This window comes from Pongo abelii, chromosome 11 (genome assembly GCF_028885655.2).
Source record: "Pongo abelii isolate AG06213 chromosome 11, NHGRI_mPonAbe1-v2.0_pri, whole genome shotgun sequence".
Lineage (NCBI taxonomy): Eukaryota > Metazoa > Chordata > Mammalia > Primates > Hominidae > Pongo > Pongo abelii.
In genome coordinates, this window is record NC_071996.2 from 71293356 (window position 1) to 71321094 (window position 27739).

Below are 27739 nucleotides of genomic sequence, written 5' to 3' on the forward strand. Positions count from 1 at the left end.
CCGTGATGAAATTCTCTTAGGCTCTCTCACCTCTGGTCCCTGTCTGATAAGTGTGTGGATCTGACTCTATATTTCGGCGGATTTGTCTAGAATTTGTGCTAAGGGGATCCGTTGGTGGCTGTACCATCTCTTTCTCTCCACCACTTTTTATCTGTTCCTGTGAAGAGCTATTGCTTCCTGCTTCTGTCTACCTTGACCTCTTCCTGATAGCATGCCAGCCTCTTAAGAGGCACAAGCAATTGTGACAGAGGCCAGACTGAGGACTAGGATGACAGCATCTTCCATTAGAGCTGTACTCACTACAGTTGTGTCTGTAATACATAAGAGGGTCTCAGGAAAAACACAATGAAAACCTTTCAAGACTGATTCAATTAAGTGCCTCCCAGGAGAGACTGAGCCACCAACAATGGAAAATTCAATATTGGCTCACAGAAAGACACTTAGTCACATAAATGTCCTTTTTCTCTAAGGTGTAAGGAAAAAATTCTGCAGCATCCTTTTGAAAATCTGACATTTGCTTTTTTAAAAAGTGCTGCCTCTTCCAAATTCTTTAATACTAGTATTCATAGGAAATTCATTAGGGGGTGATGTGAAATTATAAAATGAAGGGCTGCAGTGTCTAAAACCTTTTGTTCCGATACACATTTGAAACCCTGCATGAAATTATCCTGTTTATGACTCTAGGCAGGGACCAAAAAGAGGAGTGGCTGTTGAGCTTGAAATGAGAGTGTGGATGCCAAGGATTTTGCTCTGTGTCTTGTATGTGAATAAAGAAATATAATATGCATCTTCTTTTCAAAAACTGAATTCAATATTAAGCAGCATTCAGGGAATGAGCAGTTTTCTTTGGTCCTAAAAGTGCTATTGTAATAGTTGAACATCATATGTACAGTTTATAAACATCTTTTGAGCTATTTATTGGGAAATATTTAGTGACAGCCATTTCTGCAGCAGGTTCACGATGGCATCAACAGGTGAATGTGAACTATTGTTATTGTCTTTAGGTGTGATAATGGCATTACGGTGAGTGTTTTTTAAGAGTTGGAAATACGTATAGATTAGATATCTATACATATATATAGAGAGAGGTATAGACGCAAACACATTGACCATGAGTTGATTATTATTGAAGCTGCTGAAGAATGTATATTGAATAGGTCAGTTGTTATTCTATTTTCTATTTTTGGGTATATTTGAAATTTTCAATTATAAAGGTTACACACTTAAATGAAATAGTTTTATTTTATATACAGAGTGAGAGACTCAAATTACGAGTTAGGATTCCCTCTGTGACAAATGAAGCTGGGCGTGGTAGTCCAGGCCTTGCTTTCTGCTTACAGCTATTAGCACAGAGCTTGTTACACGTGACCAACAGAAAGAGGTGTGAATCAGCTTGGCTCTGCGATTCAGTGTTGGTGGATGGTGTGAAGATTTTAAATGACAGATGGTGGTGATTATTAAATGATAAATAATGGCAACTTACCAGAAACCAAACAGAAAATAGTCACTTTATGTTTCTGGTATGCATCTAAATTATTCTTGTTATATAATGACTTTTTTAACACTGTTGTAGATGAACAGTGCTTAAGACTATGGAAGTTTAGAACTTCAGAGAATTTAAAACTCTATCATATTGTTACCTCTCATTCCTCTGATTAGAATTTACATAAATTAAGCAAGTAGTCTGTTGAGGGATGGGCTTCTAAGTAAGCATAAAATGGAACATTATAACTTGGAGTTTGCATCACAGATTTTTTATAAGTTATTGGTCAAAGAAAATGTCATGATTTTTTAAAGTACCAAATATAAATCGTAAAAAGCTTAGGCACAGGGCTAACCACCAGGGATACAAAATGAATGTAGTACCCGTGCTCCAGAAGCTTGCAATCCAGTTCTAACATTGGGCAGCCAGCTGTAACCCACAGCAAACAGCCAGAAGTGGTAAACAGCGGTAGGAAATTTTACAGTAGAAGTTGTTTGTTTGTTTGTTTTGGAGGGTTTTTTTGAGACAGAGTCTCACTCTGTCTCCAGGCTGGAGTGCAGCGGCACTATCTTGGCTAACTGCAACCTCCACCTCCCGGGTTCAAGCAATTCTTCTGCCTCAGCCTCCCGAGTACCTGGGACTATAGGCACATGCTGCCACGCCCAGCTAATTTTTTTTTTTTTTTTTTTTTTGTATTTTAGTAGAGACGGGGTTTCACCGTGTTGCCCAGGCTGGTCTCAAACTCCTGAGCTCGGGTAATCCGCCTGCCTCGGCCTCCCAAAGTGCTAGGATTACAGGCGTGACCCACTGCACCCAGGCTACAGTAGAAGTTTTGATGAATTCTGAGCCAGGCAGTGATGATGGTCTAACTGAGAAAATGATATTTGAGCTGGGCCTTGAAGAATGAATAAATAGTAAATGGGAAGAAGGACATCCACCCTAAGCTCATGGTGTGCCATGAGCAAAAGCAGAGAGGGAAGAACAGGATACAATGCAGAACAAAATCTTACTCAGGGAATAGAGTCTAAGGTTGGTCATGTGGTAAAAATTGAGTATATTAAAAATTTCCATGAAAATTCCTAAATTTACCATGTGTGCAACAAGATGATCTCACTAAGAAAGGTAAGCAAGGTCAGAACTGAGAAGGGCCAAGGGTGCAGAAGATTCATGTTCCCTATTTCAAGTGAGTTAAGAGGAGTGGCAGATGGCGTCTCCTGCGTTAAATTTATTTTTTATTTACTCTTGTTACTTTATGCTGTTATTTTATTCCATTTTATTTTTTTGCTAAGCATAAATAGTGGAATCCTCAATTATGACATGATGCAACTGACTCCACTGCCTTCTGTGGTATGAAGAAGAAAGGAACTTTTTTTTTTTTGAGACAGAGTCTCACTCTGTCACCCAGGCTGTAGTACAATGGCACCATCTCAGCACACTGCAGCTCTCCTGCCTCAGCCTCCCGAGTAGCTGGGATTACAGGCGCCCACCTAATTTTTGTATTTTTAGTAGAGATGGGGTTTCACCAGGTTGGCGAGGCTGGTCTCGAACTCCTGACCTCAGGTGACCCACTCGCCTAGGCCTCCCAAATTACAGGCATGAGACACTGTGCCCAGCCTGGAAAGGAACATTTAAGGGGATGTTCCTTGAGCTCTCCAGGTCCAATTAGGAGCTGATGTTGTAAAGTTCAGTATGGCAAAAAAAAGAGCAAGGCAAAAATTAGTGCTGAGTCTTTTCCAGAATTGATGCATATTTGGTGCATAATGAGAGAAAATTCCGTGGATTTTTTCGTTAGATACATGTTGTTTAACAGCACTTCACACAAAGTTGTTACACAGCAGGTGAAAATAAATATTCACCAAGCACAATATGAAGAAAAAATAGAAAAGAAATGACTTTACTTTCTTAACTTTTTCTATATAAATACATGCTATGTATTATCTTCAGAGTTAGAAAATATTAAAGCCATTCTAATTATAGAAAAATTCCATTTATCCTACAAATATTTGAAAACTCACTATTTGCCAAACACTACTAGGTAATTGAGACCAGGATGGGAAAGGCACACATTTCAGTCCTTGCCCTTATGAAGCTTTCTATCTAGGAGGGCATATACATGAATCACCTGGTTACAATGTGGTGAGCATTATGAAGACATATCAACTGCTGTTAACATCCAGCCTTTTCTGAGGGTCAGTCAATGCGTCTTCCCTGATGAATGACTTTGGAGCTGCCATCTGAAGAATGAGTCTGGGTTAACTCAGCCCCTGGGGCATCACAGATCTACTGAGGAATTAAGAAAGGATTCTGAAGTTGTTCACAGTAGTAGTCTGATTTCTTTAAATACACATATTCTAGATTATCTGGATGACCACCTTCTGACAAAATACTGCCGCATGATTTCATTGCTCATGTTGTCATTTTGTTTATGATCACCTTGAAACAAGGTCTAAATGGGGACTAGAAGCCTATGGCAGTTACTGCCTAAGTAGGAGCTGGTCATTATTTAGAGTAGAGTGCTGGTAGTGGTGGTAGACAGAAGTAAATGGCTTCCAGAGGAATTCAGGAGATGGACAGGGCATGTAGCCACATTGGTTATGGAGGGGATGGGTAAAGGAGATAGAGGTAGAGAGAGTGATGCTGCAGTTTTGACTTAAGTAACTCAGTGAGGGCTGAAGCCATGAACTGTGGTAAGGAGATGGTGGTTAACAACATGGACTCTGGATAAACCCTGTATGCGTTCAAATTCTGGTTCCATCATTCTGTGTATATGACTGAACGAATTATCTACTCACTCTAACCTCTTACTGAGCTGCAAAATTGGGGGATAAAAGCAACAGTGTATCTCTGGAGCTATGATGATTAATAATCTCAGTGATAGTGGTGTTATTTTGAATAGAGTTGATGGGAAATATGAATTTGATTTTGGAGTTGCCTCGTAAATATCCAAGTGGAGGCACCAAGTGGGCAGTTATATGTGTGGATTTGGAGAATTAAAAAAAAAAAAAAAAAGACAAACTTAGCTAGAAAACCAGTTAGAGCAGGGGTGTCCAATCTTTTGGCTTCCGTGGGCCGCTTTGAAAGAAGAAGAGTTGTCTTGGGCCACACAAAAAATACACTAACACTAACAATAGCTGATGAGCTTTAAAAAAAATGCCACAATGTTTTAAGAAAGTTACGAATTTGTGTTGGGCTGCATTCAAAGCAGCCCATGGGCCACAGGTTGGACAAGCCCGAATTAGAGAATCATGAGCATGATGTTGACTGTGTGATGAAGCATGCTGGTAATGAGACCAGAGCTCATATATATATAATAAGTAAGGAAAATGTTTATTTCAGAGCCACAGGGCCTAGCTCAGGCAGTCATGCTGTAAAGATGTGTTGCTATTCACATGAAAAGACCGTAGATGTTACTGTCCACATGTGGAGAGCAGCAACAATAGCATTCTGAGTATTGATTCCTTGGTGCAAGAAGCATGGAAATAACAGAAGTTCCAGGGTTACGCAGGTGGCATCTGAAAACATCAGTTTCAGTATAGTATTCATTTCAAAAAATGAGCATGTCGCTGGCAGCTCCACGGTCATTGAGGGCCCGCCCAACTTCAGTCAGAGTATTCAGGGGAAAAGGTTTGAGCTTTGACGTGACTATTGTTTCTCTTACTCTGCAGAGAGAAAACAATCACAGTGAATGATCATAAAAATACATAGTGTTAACATTTCATTGGTGTTGCAGTTTGCTTCAGGTCTGCATGTTATGTTGTTCACTTTAAATGGCTTCTAAAGTCACTTTGTATTAGTCTCAGTGTGATGTTTCATCCCCTTTTTTGCCTTTCTAATAACTTTATTTTCAGGAGCCTGATGTTCTCATTCTTTTTTCTGTTGCATGTAAAGTTTTTGCTAAAACTAAAGTCTTGGCAGTAAACAGGCCAAATACGATTATCATGGAACAGTGTACTGAAAAATTATGCATATGGGTATAAATATTGCAAGAGAAATGTGAGGAATAGCCCTGTTCGGTCTATACTTGTCAATTGGTATGGCCACCAGGGACACTCTGGGCTGCTGAAGTGAGCTCTGCTGGCTGTCCTTTTGCTTGGAATGGGAATCCTCTATTATCAGCACCTATTATTTGATAAAGAGTACATAAGTGCCTTGGCGGATCCAAAGCAGGTCAAATGCATGCGATTATTGCACTTATGCTTTAAAGTGGGAGGCAGTAAGATTGTGGGCAAGTATCTAAAATGAAATAGACACACAATAAAGGACAATAAAGAGGCCAGGCAGAGGGAATCACTAATACCAACACCCACAGGTGGGAATGGCCTTGGTCTAGCCCTAGAACAGAAAGATTGATGGACAGGAGAGGAGAATGTAAGCATTGAGACTGGGGAAGTAGAAGAGGGAGCAGATTAGGGACTGTGTTGTGGGTCTTTGTATAAGGTGTTTGGGTTTTTATTCTAATTGCAGTGGGGGTCATTAGAAGACTTAAGGCAGAAGAATTGATTCTAATGATTATGAGTGTCCCTGAAATTTTTCAGCATCGCTAAACAGTAGAACCACTCCCTGCTGTCTTATGATATTTATCTCCTTGGGATGATTGCTTATTTGGAATTGTGGTTGCCTTTCCACATGGACTGATTTTTCACTTGAATCGATATCTTAGGTAAGGAAGGTATAGTTTGCTCCAGAGCCTCACACTACTTGGGGCCGGCCCTAACACTCCCAGTTAAAGTGTGATTAAGATAGAAGATTATTGTCTATATTCATATATATGTGTGTGTGTGTGTGTGTATATGTGTGTGTATGTGTGTGTATATGTGTGTGTATATACATGTATGTATGCATGTATGTATGCATGTGTATGCATGTGTGTGCATGCATGCGTGTGTGTATGCATGTATGCATGTATGCATGCATGTATGTATGCATGTATGTATGTATACACACACACCTGATAGAAGAGGCAGCTTGAGGTAAAGCAACAATGAATTACTAGTTGGAGCTTTATATAAAAGAGTTGTTTGGCTGGGCGCAGTGCTCACGCCTGTAATCGCACCACTTTGGGAGGCTGAAGCAGGCTAATCACTTGAGCCTAGGCGTTCCAGACCAGCCTGAGCAACAGGGCGAAACCCTGTCTCTACAAAAAATACGAAAAATTAGCCAGGTGTGTGGCAGCTACTTGGGAAGCTGAGGCGAGACTCTGTCTCAAAAAAATTAAAAAGTTGCTTTCTAAAAACTTGACATGAAAATATTTTATATAACCTTCTCTAGTGTTTTAAACATAATTAAACATAATAAGCCTGATGCTACATCTTAGGAAACTTAGGAAACTTGATGGTATTGACTGAATCTAAAGGGGAATATTTTTGTTAAGTAAAAGTCTGTAATAAACATTGCTCTCTCTTTAACAACATGGATGTTAAATGACCCAGGTCGTTGTAACTGAATTATGAATCACAAACATTCACTCACTAGGTATCCAGCATAGGATCCGACTAAGTGTGTGCTTAGAACATACAGTGCGCCACAAAATTTTTAAAATATTTTTACATTTGAATAGAAATTTACTTGATTCCCCACATTCTGCCCCACCCCACCCTCCCCACCACCAAAAAAAAGATAATTTTTAGGAATTGTATTGTTATTGTTTTCTTTTTTTTTTTTGAGACAGAGTCTTGCTCTGTCACCCAGGCTGGAGTGCAGTGGCGGGATCTGGGCTCACTGCAAGCTCCGCCTCCTGTGTTCACGCCATTCTCCTGCCTCAGCCTCCTGAGTAGCTGGGACTACAGGCACCCGCCACCACGCCCGGCTAATTTTTTGTATTTTTAGTAGAGACGGGGTTTCACCGTGTTAGCCAGGATGGTCTCAATCTCCTGACCTCATGATCCGCCTGCCTTGGCCTCCCAAAGTGCTGGGATTACAGGCGTGAGCCACTGCTCCTGGCCTGTTACTGTTTTCTGGTTAGGAATCATTCTTTATATGAACTACATGTGGGTGGAGATAAGGACACCTTTTTTTTTTCAGGCTATCAGCTCCTGCAAACACACTGCCCCCATTTTGTTGGGCTTTACTTATTGTCTGAAGGAGTTTACAAACGCATGCTTCAGACCCTTGCTTCAAAAGACAATGTCTGCAAAATCCTGGGAGGATAAGTGTAAGCTTTGAGCAGCTCTCAGTAAAGGAGGGCGAGGAAAGAGTGGTCCCTGAAGTATCTATGAGTTGGGACAGTTTGGCAACCTCAAAAGTTAAGAATTTTAAAGCTTGAGGCTCTGCTGTCCTCAATAAAGTGGATAGGGGAGGAGGACAAAATTTAAAACATTGAATTTTGCCTGATAAATATCATTCAGGCACACACAATCATAAATGACCCATAATCATCATGTCTCTACTGAGAGCAGGAATGGATCAATAGAAAGTTATTCAGAATTGTTATTCAAAGTTAGAGATTTTTTAAAAATGAGTACTGATGGGAAATAGAGAACAAAAGGGGGAAAAGCTTACAGAATTGGTTCCCAAACTTGTTTACACATTGAAATCATCTGGGGATTGTTTAAAAATTCCAATGCCCAGGCTCCACCCCAGAATAATTAAATTTTAATCTCTGGAGATATGTGGCAAGTGGCATTGCTTTTGAAGCTCCCCAGGTGATTCAAGTGAGCAGGCAGGTTGGGAACCATCAGCCTATTGAACAGGCTCTTTGAAGCATATGAGACACAGGTGGGAAGTGGAGAAACCAGATTTCTGAATTATTCAGATAAAGGGAAATGAGTTTTGCAATGGAAAGCACCATTACGAATAAAAGTTGATTTTTGAATCATCTCAGTAGACTTGTTTTATGTATTATGTACATGCTCCAAAATCTCATGTATGTTTATCAGTTTAAAAATTTTTTTTTTTTTTTTTTTAGACGGAGTCTTGCTCTGTCACCCAGGCTAGATAGAGTGCAGTGGCGCAACCTCGGCTCACTGCAAGGTCCGCCTCCCAGGTTCACGCCATTCTCCTGCCTCAGCCTCCCAAGTAGCTGGGACTACAGGCGCCCGCCACCACGCCTGGCTAATTTTTTGTATTTTTAGTAGAGACGGGGTTTCACCGTGTTAGCCAGGATGGTCTTGATCTCCTGACCTCGTGACCTGCCCACCTCGGCCTCCCAAAGTGCTGGGATTACAGGCGTGAACCACTGCGCCCGGCCAAATATTTTTAAAAATGTAGAACACAGCTTATATGCTTCACTCGAGACTTTCAACCCTAAAATTGGAAGGTCCAGGATAAGAGAACAAATGGAAACCCACAGACTGTATGTCTAAATGTTTGTGTTACAATTCAAACTTAACAACTATTAAATCAAGTATATTCAGACCTGAACAAATATGCCTATATAATGATCCAGAAGTCTGGGTTCAGTGTAGAATGTCCATCTCCCCCAGAGTCCTCCCCAGAATGTGGCGCTTCAGAGAGAGTGGGCGTCCAGCCCCCAGCAGGCAGCCTCTCTCTTTCTCTTCCTACCTTCAACGTCATCAAGCACTCTGAGGGGCTTATACTCACCTGTGGGGATGCCACATTCCCCTCTTGGATTAGCTGGCCTCTGGGTCACCTCCCAGGCCCGTCAGTGTAAAAAATGAACTGGATATGGTGCATACCCACATCTGGTCCTCAGAGAAGAGGCAAATGCAAACCCAGAAAGAGGGGTCAGGAATCCCCAGATTCACATTGCCAGAGCCTGGTAGAAGGGTTGAGTGGGCTCCCAGTGACACATCCTCTTGACCTCACATGCCCCTCACCGCATGGGAGCTATGTGCCCAGAGAAAGAACAGAGCTGCCCACTCTGGCCTGGGCCCATGGAGGCCCCACCCAGCACCTTGTAGAAACACAAAGAAGTAGGTTTTAGCAACCTGACTTGTAGCCAGAGACTGGAGCAGGAATGAGGTTTAGAATTACAGAATCTAAAAAATTTGGGTTCTTTATGAAAGGGGTTTTCTTTTAGAATTTTATTGCTACTTATCATCAACTGCTTATTTGATAAGTTTATTATTTTACTTTATTGCCCTTGATCATGCAAGAAGATGTGTAGTCTCCACTAACAGACCTTCGGAAAAGCACACATCCCACCCCTCTGCCATCACATTCCAAGTGTGGTCTCCATCTAAGGAAGATTTGGATGGAGGGATGTGATGAGTCTCTTCTGATGTCTGGTGTTTTTCTGCTTGACGTTGTTTCTGTGGTACTATCTGAGTGCCACACTAAGATACTTACACATAGAAATGTTAACACCAAAACTAACAACAGGCTCAAATTCTGAGTTTTATCCCCTTGGTACACCTTGTGCAATCCTAAAGATGTTCAGCACTGAAGCAGCTTCCCCTCTTCTGCACCTGAGAGTTGAACACAAATAGCTATTTCCAAACTGATTTAAAAGGGTAAAGGTTTATATATATATATATATATATATATATATATATATATATATGTAAAATCATCTTTGAAAAAATGATTATATGCATTTATATACATTTAAAGTATGTTATTTTCTCTAATTATAAGAATACATACTCATTAGAGAACATTTGGAAAATGTGGAAAACATTTTAAATTCCTGGAATCAGAAGTACCTAGTGTTAATTACCATTTTGGCATATGTTCATTTAGTTGCACTTTAAATCATGTTTTATACATATGTGTGTAAAATGTCTAAAGGAAAATTAGAGATTATACTGTACGTAATTTTTAATCTAGCCTAGGCAACATAGCAAGACCTCGTCTCTATTAAAAATAAAAATAAAAAAATTAACCGGGCATGATGGTGCATGCCTGTGGTCCCAGCTACTCAGGGGGCTGAGGCTGGAAGATCGCTTGAGCCCAGGAGGTGGAGGATTCAGTGAGCCATGATTGAACCACTGCAATCCATCCTGGGCAATCGAGTGAGACCCTGTCTTAAAGAATTTTTTTTTTAATCTTTTGTCACTTTTCATTAAGTTGTGAGAATGTTCTCATGTCACTAGATAAAAGACATGATTTTAATGTATGAATAATGTTCTACCACTATAGATATGGATTTTTAATCATTTTTTGAAAACATTAGGAATAGTATTGAGAAAGCATTCTTGAACTCAAATCTTTGTTGGTAACCTTTATTTCTTAAAAGATAGATAACCATAAAAGTGACTTTGAAGGTAGAGAGTTATTTTAAGATATTCTGGATATATATAACCAAATTATTTTCTATGAAGATTTCACCTACTTGTACCCTGACAAACTACGTATTTGAGTGGTTTCACTTTATTTTTTGATAACACAGTGTTTTCTCTTTTTTATATACATTTGATCATATAGTTTAAGTATTATCTCTTTTAATTATTAGTTTCAACGCTTTCAAACCCACAGAAAATTTGAAAAATACAGTAAATATGCCTATACCCCCAGTTGCACTCACCGTTAGCCCTTATGATACCAACAGCACTTCCTACACACGCTCACACATATATACACACACACACACACACACACGCATTTGCCAAATTATCTGAAATTAGGCTGCAGATATCATGACAGTTCAGCCCAAAGACTTCAGCATACATGTATCCTGTTTTACTTTGTATTTATTGGATTATTAATATGGCAGAACATTTTGTTGATGTTTTCATAAGCCAGTTGTATTTCTTCTGTGAACTGTATTCATATTATTTGCCAACTTTTCTCTTTGAATATGTTGTGATTTTCTCATCAACATCTGTGATATCTGTGAGTGAAAGCTGCATCAGATACTACCCAGATGCCACCTAACCTTCTGACAAGGAGCTAGGCCCTGTATACTCAGATGGCCAATGGTGTGTAGGATAAATTTCCTCTCCGATTTAAGGTATGGCCTTGGCTATTGCTCTTTCTGCAGTGAGAGTAGAAGTCTTACCTTCAGCTTGTTGACTGTAACCATTTTATTTATGATCAGAGACTATGGAAATAAGTAATTAACATTGAATGGATAAGCACAGTTAAACTCAGTATAACTGGTGGAAACACAAGAGAGTGCCTTGTCCTGTTAAATAATTTTTTAAAATTTATTTTTAGATGAAACCTCCTGAGACTCTGTATACTGTCTTTTGAGTATTGGAAAAATAATTTTTACTAAATAAAACCACCATCTCTAAAGCCATGACTTGGAAGTGTTTGCAGTGATTTCTGCAAAAGAACTCATTGTGGTCCTACTCCTGAACCTGCACGCCCCCACCGAATGGCTGGCCTGGGGACTGCTTCATTCAAATTGTGTTTGTATTTCTTTCTTCCTCAGTAAAGCGTTGTCTGTGCCTGTCCAAGGCTTGCCAGCAAATTGATCACATCAGGCAGATTTCCAGCCTGGCAGTTACAGGTGGAAAAGGCTTTCAGATCTCAGGCTCTGAGTTTTGCACAGGGACTTCCCTCTCCTAAGGTCTACGGCACAACTATTTGTCTTTTTATTAGTATAACATTTAATCCCAGAAATGGTGTGGTCAGGGGTGGGTGGGGGCAAGTATTAAATGCCACGCTGAGTTTGTGCAAGGCCTGCTCTTGGTTCACAGTATAGGCACCTGCAGTGCCCCAGGGAAGCAGATTTCTTGTGTCCTTTCTGTCTGCCATTTTCCCACCCCCTGATTCCTGCCTCCCCCATCCCTTCCTCCCCCTCTGTCTTACCGTTTCCTCCTCTCCCCAAAAGACAAGGTTTGAGGTATTGTACCCATCATTTCCAGAAGCACTCCCTCTCCTATATCTTCCAAAACCATGACATAAGAAAGTAACAGAAGAGTGCAGAACCCAGGCAGATTTCACAGTCCCTAGGCAGCTATTAAGCTCTAAACGTTAGGCACCTTGACAAAGACAGCTCCAAACTTGCCAACAAACCCACATTCCAGGGGCAAAGGATATCAAATATGCATACTATTTGTTTAAGTTGACCCCTCTTCGCTATCTGAATCCCCACACTCATAACCATGGATGAATCTGAGTTCTGCTTCTTTTGTTCAGATGGAATTTAAAAATCAGCTTTAGAGTGAGAAATGCGCAAGCCCATCCCTATAGGCAGGTCCTTTTCCCCGACAGGTATGCCCTCCTTTTCCCTGGCCTCCTGTCTTCTCAGCACTCCCAGGGAGCCACATGCTCGCTGAGAGCTGTCTCCACCCCTTATTCAACGCACATAAAACTTGACAGTCTGAGCAGATGGGGGAAGTGGAGTGATTCCGGCAACTGTCTCCTTTTCTGGAGCAGGAAGCTGGGACTCTGGCTAAGTGAGGCTGCCCTTCTGCAGCTCTGAGACTTAGGAGAGTTGGCTTTCTGGAAACTCACCTGATGCAGGGCAGGTGAGCCCCAAAGTGGGGCTTAGTCCACAAGGCTTCTTGGCTTTGCCCAGGAAAAAAATTCAAGGGCAAGCTGGAGGTAGAAGAAAACAGCTTTATTGAAGAGCCAGTGCTACAGCTCTGTGTGTGCTCCTGCAGAGCAGGGTTACCCACTAGGCAGAGAGTAGCAGCTCAGGGCAGTTTTGCAGTCATATTTATACCCACTTTTAATTACATTCACATTAAGGGACAGTTTATGCAGAAATTTCTAGGGAAGGCATAGTAACTTGGGTCTTCAGGTCATGGAGAAGGGCAATTAACTTCCAGCTGTTGGCTTGGCAATGGCAATGGCGAACTGACATGGCACACTGATGCGTGTCCTATGGAAAGCTACTTCTGCCCTTGCCCTGTTTTAGCTAGTTCTCAATTTGGTCCGGTGTCTGAGCCCCACCTTCTACCTTGCATCCAGCCCTGTGACCTTTATTGGCTTTTGTTAATGCTTGGCTGTATGTTGTCATTCTCATGGGGCTTCCTCAAATTTTAATTTAAGCTAATGTTTATATGATTACATACATGTTATAGTTAAATACTCATTATAGAAATTTTGTAGCAAAATTAAAACCACAAAGAAGAAAAAGTTTCAGTCCTATAGCTCTGAGATAACCACTGTTCATTGTTTGATATCTTTGTTTCTAACATTTTATGTGTTTAAAATTACATCTTTTTTCTTTACCAAAGTAAGATCATCCTGCACATACTGCTTTTATAACTTTGCTTTTCTAATTTAACATTGTACTCTCAGCATTTTTCCATTTCATTAAATGTTCTTCTATAATATAATTTCATTGGCTACAGAGTATCTACCATATGAAAAAGTCATTATTTGATGCCCTATTTTAGGGCATTAATTAGGATGTTTCCAGTGGCTTGCTATTATAAATAATATTGAAATAAACATCTTCATGGACAAACCTTCTCACGGATTCCTGATTACTTCCATAGGACAAATGTTTGCAAAGAGGATCACTGTTCATTAGATGTGCACATTTTGACACATATTGTAACATTATCAGCCAAATAGAGTGTGCCAATTTATATTCCAACCCCAGTTCCTCAAATAGATAGTAAGTTCTTTGAGGTTCACTATTATGTATCCTCCATAGTTCCTGGCAGTGTTGGGCATACAATACAAACTTAATAAAAATAAAGTTAATTCCACTTAACTTTCTTGATTACCAAATATTTAACCTGTCTCCCCCTTGCTACCTTCACTTGCTTCCATGCTATAGATGCAAAAGATAGGTGTGGTCACTGAGCTAAATATTGATGATAGCAGTGACTTTGACCAAAAGCCATGTTACCTCAAAACTTATCCTAAACACAAGTAAGAGGTTATAGCAGGAAGTGTCAGGTTAAAAGAATCTGCGGGCTAGAATATGGCTGGAAACGTATTTACTGCAATACTAACAACCAGTTGTGCCCATGAGTTGATCACCTTTTCTAAAGAGAAAAGAGACTGAGGATGTGGTTTGGGGTGTGGGCTGTATCAGGTACTTTGTTATGACCCAGATATGATACCAGAAGACAGAGCACTACTGGATGACGGGGAGGTGGGTGCAAACTCTGCTATGGGAGCCCGTGCCACTTCAGTAAATAAATCAAGCTTTGTTCTCTCTTGAGGAATCTCATTCTTCCTGTTTATCCTCTGTCACTGTTCCACACTTCTCTGGAGTACTTGTTTTCGTGAACTATAATAATCACTGAGCAGTGTTTTTTTTTAAAACAGCAGCTGTGTTTCTCAAGCCTTGCTCTTGATCTTCATGTCCTCTTGCCAAGATAACTGCAGTGGCCTCTATGCAGCGTCCTCACACCTCCACTCTCCCCTGATGGAAACCATCCCACAGTTTCCATAACATTCTTCCTAAATCGAGGCCTTAATCTAGTTCCCCCACCCCCATTCCCAAATTTTCCAGGATTTCCTTTGTTTTCCACTGTAAGTTCAAACTTTTCTTCCCAGCAAGAAAGACCTTCCACAAAATTATGGCAACACTTCTCCTTTAACTACTGCCTTGCAGGTACCCAGTCCAGCTATGCATGATCTCTTGTGTATACCCTTTGCTTTCCAGCCTGTACATGCCTTTGCTCAAAACGCTCCCTTTGCTTGGAACACCTACTATATTTAATAATTCTACCTTAGTAATCAATGTATTTGTCTGATTCTCCTACACTTATTTGTAAACTCTTTGAGTGTAGGTACCTAGTCTTATCCATCTTAAAATCTCTCTCAGGGATATAGTTGCATTGGTTAGGGAGGGAGTACCCGGATATCTTCATTTTAGATGTCATTTTTATGTATAATATTCTGGTCACAGGGAGAAAATATCTTAAGCATGTGGATTATGCCAGATGTGGTGGTGGCACAGCTGTAATTCCAGCTACTTGGGAGGCTAAGGCAGTAGGATCATTTGAGCCCAGGAGTCTGAGGCCAACCTTGGCAACAGACCCCATCTTTTAAAAAATAAATACATATATATGTGTTTGTGTGTGTGTGTATAATATATATAATTATCTATATTATAATTATATATTTTATACACACATATATAATATATATAATATATATTATATATAATTATATATAAATAATATATATAAATACATATCTATATATGTGTATATATGTATATGTATGTGTATATATATGTGTGTGTGTATATATATGTGAAGTGCTGCTCTCTCTCTCTCTATATATATATAGAGAGAGAGACTGAGTTTGACACTGGAATGTGTCCAGTGGCAACAAGTTATATAGTCCATGCCTCAAGCCTTGCACGCAAATTGAAAATTAAAGACAGCAACATGGCAAAATGTGTTGTTGATAGCTTTCAGCTTTGCTGGATTGAACGGGAATATAAGGTAAGGCTGCAGACTCTCCCGTCTACTGCCAGGTCACACCCAGGAATATGTGTATTCATATTCCTGGTTGCCTGGTTCCCTGTGGAAGCTAGTGATGGGGTGCGAACAAGGAGCTCGGCATGTAGCTGGCAGCTACAGTATACCTAAACTGAGGGCTTGCTAAGCAATCTCTGTAGCCATTACTATCCAACTTAAATGTCCTGCTGCTGAAAGCTGAGGTTCTGCACACTGTTCAGTGTGCTCAGGAGGCAGTGGTTTGGTCTCATAAATATAACATTTGCTCAGGGCCTTGTATCCTTCATAGATTCCTTCCCAAAGATGGGATCTTGTATGTTTTTTTCTTGTTTTCTACTTTCTTACTTTTTCCCCATACATCTAGGTGTAAAAACAAAACAAAACCTTTCCTTTGGTTGGTTTTGCTTGTTGTTAGGTTAAAAATCAGAGAAACAATGAAGACTCATCGGAGAAGAATGCGTCTATACAAATGGGGTATTTTATCCATGGAGAAAACAATCAGAACAAGTGAAATTTTAAGTAAATCTGAAAACATAAAAATTCATAAGGTTGTTTATGTTAGAGTTTAAGAAACCTTTAGTAAACATCTTGTCTTAGGCTTTTATTTCGTGGATGAGGAAACAGGCCTGGAGAAACAAGATAACTCACATCACAGAGCTAGGGAATGCAAGAACTGAGCCTAGCACCAGGTGTTTTGACTTCTAGTTCAAATGTAATACTCAATACTGTCAGTTCTCTGAGTAAGCTCACTTCCCACCCATATTCCCAGGCACAGCCATCGTATTCTATAGCAATGATTCTAGTAGTTAACATTATTTCAGTTGTTGATTAAACAGAATGATATGTTTATGTTTGTCTTGATCAGTTGAGTTATTATTCAGTGCATATAGTTTCATGTGTGTTATTTTTCTTTCATACTTGTGAAGCCTGCAAGAGCAAAATTTTATCTAAATCTGTACATTCACTTTCCTAAGGCTTTTTGTTGTTGTTTATTTGGGATCTTTTCCCCCTTGATTTTGAGCATCTTACAATTCAGTTTCCACAACTCTGCACAGGGCGCAACTCTTTGTTAAAAGCATATTCACTGCATCTCTCTCTTGCCAACCTAAAGATAATATGATGCAGAATCTCTTTCAAGACTGCAGGCCTAGGATACATTTTTCTCTTTTTAGCAGCACTTCCAAAATTTTCAGGGATATTTTTTAAGATAAAAGTGAAGACTTAATCTTGTAAATATTTAAATAAAAACAGACCTTCATTTTAAAGTATTGTAACACTTCCAGTAGAATCTATACATTTTTAGAATTCCATGCCATATCACATCCTCACACAGACAGCTAGCTAGAGGAGAAATTTCTTACACCCTAGGTAAGAGTAAAACACTATCCTCTTATCCCCTTCTTTCCTGCCACCCACCCCATGCCCAGCTGCTCCCATCCTCCCTCTCCACCTGTGTGCAAATGGAAGGAGTTGGTGCGGCTTGATGGGGGGGGTCAGGGTGTGGAATTTGGGGGACAGTGTCAGGACAGGGACCCCTAGAGCAGACAGCATGAGGGAAGTCAGGGTGGTGGAAAGCCAGGCATCAAATGCCACTCCCCGTGTAAGTATCAGAGTCCAGAGAGCCAGGAGGCACTATGGGTTCGTGTCTCAGAGATAAGACATGAGACATGAGAGATGAGAACAAGGAAGTTAGAAGGAAGGAGGGTCTGTTTCTCGGGAACAGCAGCATACTCCTTAGCATAACTCTTGGACCCACCAGCCAGTTGGTATGTTTGAGGTGCATGGGCCTGGATTTCTTCAAGGGCCAAAGGACATAATGCAAGTGAGTATATATACTTTACATAATTAAATAATACATAATATTCAGTTTTCAGAAATTTTTTCGTGATCATAGATGAACCTGTTAGTTAATACATTGCTTTAGGAAAACTGTTGCTTCCTGGATGTGGTACAGAAGTCTCACAACCAGGCCTGCAGTGCAGACGTGGTAAGGCCTGCCTGAAGCTCTGATACCCAGAGTACACACACAATGCCTAAGGTGATGTTGACTCCCTTCAAGCTAAATAAGATGGGTGGAATTTGATCCCTGAAGAGTTAAATACTGAGATTCTCCCAGAGCCAAGACCCTACCAAAACCTTCTCGAGAGACTTTTAGGCAGCAGAGGGAAGCATTCTTCCTGTCTTGCCAGCCTGAACATGATCGCTTCTAAACCTCCCTTTTAGCTCTTATTTGCTAAAAACTGTTTCAAGACTGTACATTCTCTGTGTGTTTTTTTGAGACAGGCCTTTGCTCCGTTGTCCAGATGGAAGTGCAGTGCATGCTTATAGCTCACTGCAGCCTTGAACTCCTGGGCTCAAGAGATCCTCCTGCCTCAGCCTCCCCAGTAGCTGGGACTACAGGCATGTGCTGTCACACCCGGCTAAGTTTTACTTTTGTAGAGACAAGGTCCCACTATGCTGCCCAGGGTGTGCTTGAACTCCTAGGCTCAAGTGATCCCACCTCAGCCTCCCAAAGCTCTGGGATTACAGGCATGAGCCACCATGTCCAGCCCACATTCTCTGTTTTAATGTAAATTTTAAAAGAAGGAGAGAGGGATTCCTAAAGATAATATGTTTTGGTTAGAAACAACAAAACCTCTGTCTTGTGACCTTGGATAATTAAATACTATTTTAGGATCTTGGTCTCCTGACCAAAAAGTTGGTATTGTATCTGATCTGCTACCTTTACAGTTGATAATGAGACTGAATCTAATAAACATGAATCTTTGAACATCTTCCAAACAGAAAGAAATATTACTATGGCTCTAGCTCTCTTAAATCCTTCAATGGACTAGTTAGGAACGTATTTTGCTCATGCTTTCTAGTCATCTCTAGGGATCCTCATTTTAAATCTCCATGTGTGACTCTCAGCATGGAGGCATAAAGATGGATACTGTGTGCCTCATTTCCTTCTCTAGGGAATGTGCAAAGCCACATCACTCCCATGGGCTGTGATCAGTGCAATAATCATGCCCCCACCCCACTGCAGGCCCCTCTGGCTTAAGAACCTATCCCACCCATAGGTTGCTATTTAAATTGTTAAAATGAGAAAATACAAATTGTCCCAGCCTCAGCAACTACCCAGATAGGAGGCCAAAATGGAAGCTGTTCCCAAGAAGCAAGTAACTAGAGCAGCCTCTCTGTGTTTCTGCTGTAAATAGCCACCCTGTAAACAGGCTCCTTCTGCCAGGCAGCTAGAAATTCCCTCTCTACTTGTCAGTGGAGTCCCTCAGAGATGAGTTCAGTGAATTATCAGAATGACCAAGATTTTCTACTTTAACTGAGTTAATTGATTAGACCCAGAAACTTTGAAGCTAAAACAAATAATCTCACAACCAGAGCCTCAAATTGGTATGTGTTTGGTCTCTGTTTTTCTCACCTCTGCAAAAGATACCATTGAAATCTCTAAGGGAAGGGGAAAAGGAGAAAAAGGTAAGGAAGCCCATGGTAATCTGACAGCATTCCCCACTTGGGCCCAGGAGCGCTTGGCCTGCCATTGGCCTTGCTAGGAATGATCCTACAATGGAAATGAGCAAACCTAGCCCTTCAGGGAGGAGCATGCAAGTGTAGGGAGGTTTCAGAGCCAGTTCTGCCATCCTGCCTCTGTGAGGATGGGAGGCTGGTTTTATACTCTTTTAGAAAACTGAAAGAGTAAGTCCCTGGAATCTCAGTCTTTCTTAGGCTTCTACCTGCCCTAGCAGGAGTCAGTCTTATCTATCCTTTTCTTAAAGTAAGGGATATTTAGAGATATATATCTGCCTCAGTCCTTTCAAAGAGAAAAGCAAAGAAAAGGGCACAGGGCTGGCACTCCCATTTCCTAGTTGAATTTAAAAAGATCTTTGGTTTTGTGTCTTGAATATTTTGTGTACATGACAAAGTAGTAATGAAAGGAATTATAAACTTTTCAGTAATGGAGACAATTCTGTTGGGATTTAAGGATCAAGTGGGGTGGGCCAAAGTGGGGAAACCACATAAATAAAACCAAATGGGTTATTTAAGCAGGCAGGGTCTGGCATATGGCTACCAGAAACCAGCTTATGAGCCCAAGGGATAACACATTGCAGGGAATTACAGGCCAAAGGGAAAGGTCTGCAGAAATGCTGAACAGAGATATTGATGGCGTCCTCCATCATAATGTGGGGACGGATCGGCTCTGAGCGTAAGCCCGGGTGAAGAACGGAGAAAAGGATGGGAGAGCCTGATGGCCTAGACCAGCAGACGGGTAGCTTCAAGTCTCAGTGTCCCCAACCAACGCGATCTGACTTGGGGAATGTTATTTACATTCCTGTGCTTCCATGTCCTCATATGAAAAATAGGGATAATAACAGGACACACTGTGGAAAAAAAGAAATAGAAGTTATCCCATAGGCTTTATTTCATGAGAATTAAATGAGTTAACATATAAAGCCTAAGCCCAGTTCCTAACACATAGTTAATGTTCAATAAGTATTAACTAGTATTAATGTTGCTATATGAGGATCTTATAGAGATGTTGAATGGGCAAAATGAAGCAATGTATGTAACATATTTGGCACAGCGCTTAACACATAGTAATTACTCAAGGAAGAGATGTTATAGAGAACCAAGCAAAAGTCTGTCTTATGCACACATAGGCAACAAAGAGCTAACTAGAGGGCTAAAAACAAGCATGTTGGAATCAGGATACATCCCGAAGGACACAGCCTTGGCTGGAAGGACTCAGGTTGGGGAGGTCAGGAGTGTAGGTAAGTAGACCAGACAGTGGCAGAATTAGGAATTCAGGCAGACATACAGCAAATAGGGCAGCAACTACTTTTGGAGAAAAAAAAAAAAAACATCTGCCCCAGCCAGGAAGTCACCAATTACAAACTTCCTGTGATAAGAGACCAATTCCTAAGTCTGTCCTGGCTATGACCTAAAAGTAAAAATAAATTCACTGGCCCCATGTCCTGTTGGCTAAGGATATTGATAGAACTATAATGTGCACTGCTAAATGAAAGAGAGATTATTTGTCCATGTTCAAGTTCAGATTCCTGTCCAGGGATAAAGAAATGACTTCTGGCCAGGCATGGTGGCTCATGCCTGTAATCCCAACACTTTAGGAGGCCAAGGTGGGAGAATCACTTGAGCTCAGGAGTGCAAGACCAGCCTGGGCAACTTAGTGAGAACCTGTCTCTACAAAAAAATTAAGAAAATAGTAATTTCCCTGTTTGCTACAGATTAATAGATTAGTGACTAATAATTAGGCACCCATGCTGCAAGCTACCCAGAAGCTGTCCTCCCAAAACTGGGAACTTGATATCAACGCCAGTATTGTGAAGAATGTAAGCTACAGTCGGGGGGCAGTCTTGTTAAAAGGAAGGAAATTGCAAACATCGTTCTTAGCCTTGTAATAGTCTTGATGTTGACCGAGATGTTATTTAAGCCTGGAGCTTTTATTACCTTAGGAAAACCAGCACAACAAGGGTTGCTTGTAATCATGACTTAATTACCCGACTTTCAGGTTTTAAATGCCCACGTTTTTTGTTCAGAGTGAATTTTAAATGCATTTCTATCAGCATCTACTTTAAAATGGACAAAACATGCTAGCAGATTAGTCATCTTAGGTAGAATCTACTTTCATTTATGTTTTGTGTAGGTCAAATGAACATATATGCCAGAGGAACAGACATCATGAAATACACTGAGGTCTGTCTGGGAAAGCAAAGTCAAGACCATTCAAAAGCTCTGAAGTAAACCACACCCTAATTTTGACCACAAAGTTCATTTTACTTTTCAAGGTATCCTCACTGACATTCTGTAGCACTCCTTAAAGTGAGGCCCTGACTCTGTTCCTTAGAGAAGAAATCTTGGCTCTGGATATTTGACTTGGGTCTGATTATTATTGTGGGTTTTTTTAGAGATCATTCCAAAAACATACAACCCAAGGCTCAGATAGAACTCTTTGGTTAAGGTAGGGGAGGAGCAGCGGAGGCAAACTTGTGGTTACTTGCCATGGCCAAGGGCCATGGTATCGTCAAAAACATGCACCTGTAACCCATTCATACGATAAGATCACCTGGGCCATTGTTAACGTCTTGATTACCATTATTTGCTCCTGCCTGTATGTCACTGGAGTATTTAAAAGTAAGATGTACAGGGCTGAAAGAATGTTCATCTAATTTTACATATTACAGAGAATGGATTTAAACTCTTACTTGGAAGTTGCATGAGAATGGGGAAATTGAGCATTGGAGGTAGCTTCTTGGAGTAAGATGCCAGTGAAGGTCTCTTTACACTGCGCTCTGTGACATCGTTGAGACCTCAGTCCTCAGGTTTCAGGGGAAAGCATAATGCTTTAAGTCACAGTGATTCTTAGAATGCGAATGGGTATGGCCTTAAGTATCTTCTTTAAGACTCCCTTGTGTTTGCCTCACAAAAAGAAAGATTGTAAACTATTCTGCATGAATGTGTGCATCCCACACACATATCCCTTATGTCTATGATGATCAAAGTTAAGATGAAGAACCCATAAAAGGTAAGAATGAGCTAAAGTAACTACAGGGCATGGCCAAATTAAATCTTAGATTCATTAAAATCACCCACCAAGGCTAAGATAATTGGGGTGGTCACAGGTGTATCAAGGCATCAGCAGTGAAATGCATGGAGCCCAGCTTTGCCCTGTAGGCACATTTCTGTCAAATGCAGGATGAAAAAAGGTCAGACTGATGCCTCTTCCTTCATTTGATGGGATGCCCATTCATTTGATGGGATTTTTAGAATGGGGGGGTATAACCTGGAGATCAAGTGTTTTCTGTACTGGGACTCACCCTTGGCAAAAGGTTTGGGCAGAACAAACCTGCGTGAGTATGCACTGTTCATGCATGATATGCCATCTAGTGGTTAAGTGAGCCTAACATGAATGAAAAGAAAAATGGTCTCAGGTCCCTTCTGCCTCTGTACTCTCCATGAGGCAACAGTAGAGGTTCAATGCTATTATTTGGAAAAGAAAAGAATTTATTTTCTTAGAAGCCATATGTTGAATACAGATTCATCTGTGACCACCCCAATAGCTTAGCCTTGGTGGATGATTTTAATGAATCATAAGATTTAATTTAGCCATGCCGTGTACTTACTTTAGCTCATTCCTACCTTTTATGGGTTCTTTATCTTAACTTTGATTATCATAGAACTATTATACAGTTCTTTATTATGTGTGTGGGGGATGAACACATTTATGCAGAACAGTTTACAACTGTTTTTGTGAAGCAAAAACAAAGTAGTCTTAAATAAGATACTTAAGGCCATACCCATTTGCATCTAAGCATCTAAGGAGAACACTGATATTACAGTAATTATTAAAGCCAAGAGCTGTACATTGTGTGTGTTTTTTGTACATATGTGTTTTGTTTGGCCCACAGGGTACTGTCTTCCATTTTATTTTATTGGCGTATAATTCCTATATACAATAGAGTGCAAAAAATCTTCAGTATATGGCTCGATAAATTTGTATGTATGTATAACCCATGTGATCATCACCCAGATCAAGATATAGAAGTGTCCAGCCTCCCTCAGATCCCCCCAACCCCAGTCAGTCCTCCCTCAAAGACAACCACTGTATTAGTTAGGATTCCGTAGAGAGACAGAACTAATAGGAGATATATATAGGAGTTTATTAAGTAACTTACACGATCACAAGGTCCCACAGTAGGCTGACTGCAAGCTTGAGGAGCAAGGAGAGCCAGTCTGAGTCTCAAAACTGAAGAACTCGGAGTCTGATGTTTGAGGGCAGGAAGCATCCAGCACGGGAGAAAGATGTGGGCTGGGAGGCTAGGCCAGTCTCGCCTTTCCCATGTTTCTGCCTGCTTTATATTCGCTGGCAGCTGATTAGATTGTGCCCACCAGATTAAGGGTGGGTCGGCCTTCCTCAGCCCACTGAGTCAAATGTTAATCTCCTTTGGCAACACCCTCACAGACCCAGGATAAATACTTTGCATCCTTCAATCCAATCAAGTTGACAGTATTAACATCACAACCACTATCCTGAACTCTGTCACCATAGGTTCGTGATGGCATCATTAAAGTACATACTCCTAAAGTACCTCCCAGAAATAAGATTCTGTAGTCACAATTTTAATAGTTTGTCCAAAAAAAGAACAGTTTCCTCAATTGTAACATTCTTGGGCCAAACAAAGGCTCTTTCCTGGGTTTACTGTTTGTTAGAGTCCGGGTGTCATATGTTCTCTCTCTCCCCTAGTATAAATTCCTACTATATTGTTTTTCTTACCATGCTTCTCACTGAGAGATATATCCATTTGTTGCACTGATTGTATTTTCTCAAGTGTCTCTACAGGAAGCCAAGTCGATTTTCAAAGAAATCCCATTACTTTTGAGCAGCATGTCAAAAGTAATCAGAGGTGCCAATGATTGTCATGGCAAAGCCTATAAATCCTGATGCATTGTTTCAGAAATTAATGTGAATGCCTTGTCACCAACGACTGCTCTGACATCCTGTTCAAATTAAGCCAAGCAGTAGCATCAGTCCTAGCATCACAATGGCGAGAAAGCTTCTCAGTCTATAATTCAGCAAAGGTTAACGTATAATGAATGGCATAATGCAGTCATTGTTGCTATTTACATAGAACCCCTTTCTGTTCAAAGGGAACTAAAATTTCTCTGAATATCAAAATGTGTAGTATGTCAAGAAGCAGAGCTAGTTTTGAAATAAAATTATTTTTATTATTCCAGAGCTTTCTTCTTCGTATTTATTGGATTGTTGGATTAGCAAACACGTGGTCAATCAACAAACGTGTCTAGCAAGCATGTTACTTCCAGGTGTCTTGCAGGGTGCTGGAGATAGAAAAGTGTAAGGTGTGTGAGTCCTCCCACACCACCACAGAGTTGAGCCTTGTTGTCCCCCTGGCCTGCAAACTGATGTTTAAAGAGATAACTGCTTCTTCGGATAATAAACAAGGCAGGAAAATAGGCATTATCCTAATTTAGTCATTTTTACAAATTACTTGTATGTATTAATAAGTATTAATAATTATTAATAATTTCTGGAAAACCAGACACCACATGTTCTCACTCATAAGTGGGAGTTGAACAGTGAGAACACAGGGACACAGGGAGGGGAACATCACACACCGTGACCTGTCAGGGGGTCGGGGGCAAAGGAAGGAGAGCATTAGGACAAATACCTAGTGCATGCGGGGCTTAAAACCTAGATGACGGGTGGAGGAGTGCAGCAAACCACCATGGCACATGTATACCTATGTAACAAACCTGCACATTCTGCACATGTATCCCAGAACTTAAATTATAATAAATAAATTTTTAAAATGCAAAAAAAAAATAATTTTTGGAATAAGAATGAAAACTAAATTTTTAATTTTTAATGTTTCCTGTTATGGGACATTTTGGTTGTTTGCTGTTTTTAAAATACTTATAGATATTTTATGTCTATGTATTTGAAATTAAGTCTCTGAGTCCCTGCCATGCTCAATGGCTAGAGCTTCCAGAATAGTGTTAAATAATAATGGTTATACTGGCTGTCCATGGTTTTCCTGATTTTAAAGGAAGTAACTCTGGCGTTTATTAATATGCTGATATGAAAGGGTTATAAAAATCATACTAAGTCCTTTGTATTCTAATTGTTAAACATCAACAATGAGGAATTAAACATTACCAAATGTCTTTGATGCTGTTGAAATCATTCCATTTATACCAATTTGGCCTATGTATGTAATATGTTAATAGATTTCCTAATATTTTCCCCCTTCCCCAGAGTGAATACAACTCTTTCATGAGGTATTATTCTTTTAATGACTTGTAAAATTCAAATCATTAAACTCTATCCTATTGTTTTTAGAATTTTAACATATGTGTATTATGTATTACTCTTTAAAGACAACTACTATGGCAGGGTTGGAGACAAACTGTTAGTCTCATTCTAGTCTATAAATAGGAGTTGCAAAAATTGGGGGTGGGGAAGAACCTATTTGTCTATTTTATTTTTCATTCTTCTTTTTCCTTTATTTTTTTGAGACAGGGTCTCACTCTGTCACCCAGGCTGGAGTGCAGTGGCACAATCATAGCTTCACTGTAACCTGCAACTCCTGCTCAAGTGACCCTCCTGCCTCAGCCTTTTGAGCAGCTGGAACTGCAGGCATGTGCCACCATACATGGTTAATTTTTATTTTATTTATATAGAGATAGGGTCTCACTCTGTTGCCCGGGCTGGTTTCAAACTCCTGGGCTCAAGCAATCCTCCTAAACTCAGCCCCCCAAAGTGCTGGGATTACAGGAGTGAGGCACAGTGCCTAGCCTCTCCTTTTTTCTTTTTTCTTTATCTCTTATTCCAGCTGCAATAATTGTTTTTTTCTTTTTTTTTTTTTTTTTTTTTTGAGACGGAGTCTCACTGTATCACCCAAGCTGGAGGGTAGTGGTACGATCTCGGCTCACTGCAGCCTCTGCCTACTGGGTTCAAGCAATTCTCCTGCTATAGCCTCCTGAGTAGCTGGGACTACAGGCACACACCAGCACACTCGGCTAATATTTTATTTTTTTTTTTGTATTTTTAGTAGAGACAGGGTTTCACCATCTTAGCCAGGCTGGTCTTGAACTCCTGACCTCAGGTGATCCGCCCATCTCGGCCTCCCAAAGTGCTGGGATTACGGGCGTGAGCCATCGTGCCTTGCCTGTTTTTTTCTTTTCTAATTCACAAAGTACTTTTCTAACCTCTCTCAAAGCTCTCATCACAATTTATTTTATTTAAATTATCTATTTGTCTCATGTTTTTATATGTGTGGTCTATGTCTTAAATTCGAGAGTTTTCTCTGCCTTCCCTTTAGCCACTAAGTGTTATCCACCTAGCCTCTCCTATAGAATTAGATTGTCCCAGCAAAGTGCTGCAGTGGCAGACGGTAGAAATGCACTTAGGTGAGTTTTCTTGTGTGTCTCCAAACCATCCCTGGGGTAAGCTGAGGAGGAGAGCAGAGAGTAAGAATGATTCCAAAATTATGCAGGTGCTGTGCTTCTCTGTGGCAGCAATATGAGTCCAGATGACATGAGTCAATTTCCAAGTGCTTTGGAGCAGACACAGGCAGGGACCAGAGCAAAGCACTAAAACCAACCTTTTATGTATCTGCTCCGGGTGGCTGTTCCATTCTAGTTCTGATGGTAGATTACAGAGAGAACCAGTTACCTCAAATAATTTTTCCTAATTCAAATACATACTCTTACCTACTCTTAAAACTAAATACATTCATTGTTCTCTATTTTTTTTATTTTTAATTTTTGAGATGGAGTCTTGCTCTGTTGGTGTGTGCCCAGGCTGGAGTGCAGTGGCACGATCTCCGCTCACTGCAAGCCCCGCCTCCCAGGTTCATGCCATTCTCCTGCCTCAGCCTCCCGAGTAGCTGGGATTACAGGTGCCCACCACCACACCCGGCTAATTGTTTGTATTTTTAGTAGAGACAGGGTTTCACCATGTTAGGATGATCTCGATCTCCTGACCTCGTGATCCACCCGCCTTGGCCTCCCAGAGTGCTGGGAGTACAGGCATGAGCCACGGCGCCTGGACTACATTCATTGTTCTCTAATCATTTTTGTCAAAAATCCTTCCGATACTCATTTCAAGGCATCACTTCAAAATGATGTATTTCAATTGTCAGTGCTTTTCCAGGGGAAGCCTTACAAAATTAAGGACCCTCTAATGACTCTCCTACTAGATATAAGCCTAGGTCTCACTCATATTCTCACTTCCACTGTGTTTTTCCCTGTGCTGAGCATATGGCTTGTACTTAAGTGATGTTTAGGAGTTAATCTCTTTTTTTGCAGTGTGTTGGCATTGAATGGCATTCTTCGCACTTGTTTAAAGCCCAAAAGCAACTTCAAAGATCATACAGGCCTTTTAACAAGTAGATGCAGAATCACAACCAAAAAAAATGAATGAAAATTAATGAAAAAAAGATGGAAAAGTGAAGGGGGAAACATATGATCCAACAATTCCAGTTCTGGGTATATGCCCGAA

The 27739-nt window shown here is 40.5% G+C and overlaps 1 protein-coding gene across 2 annotated transcripts in view; it reads left to right on the top strand.

The window, feature by feature from the left end:
- CERS6 (ceramide synthase 6) overlaps nucleotides 1-27739 on the top strand; it is a 320581-nt gene that overhangs the window by 282623 nt on the left and 10219 nt on the right. The gene's annotated exons all lie outside the window — the stretch shown is intronic.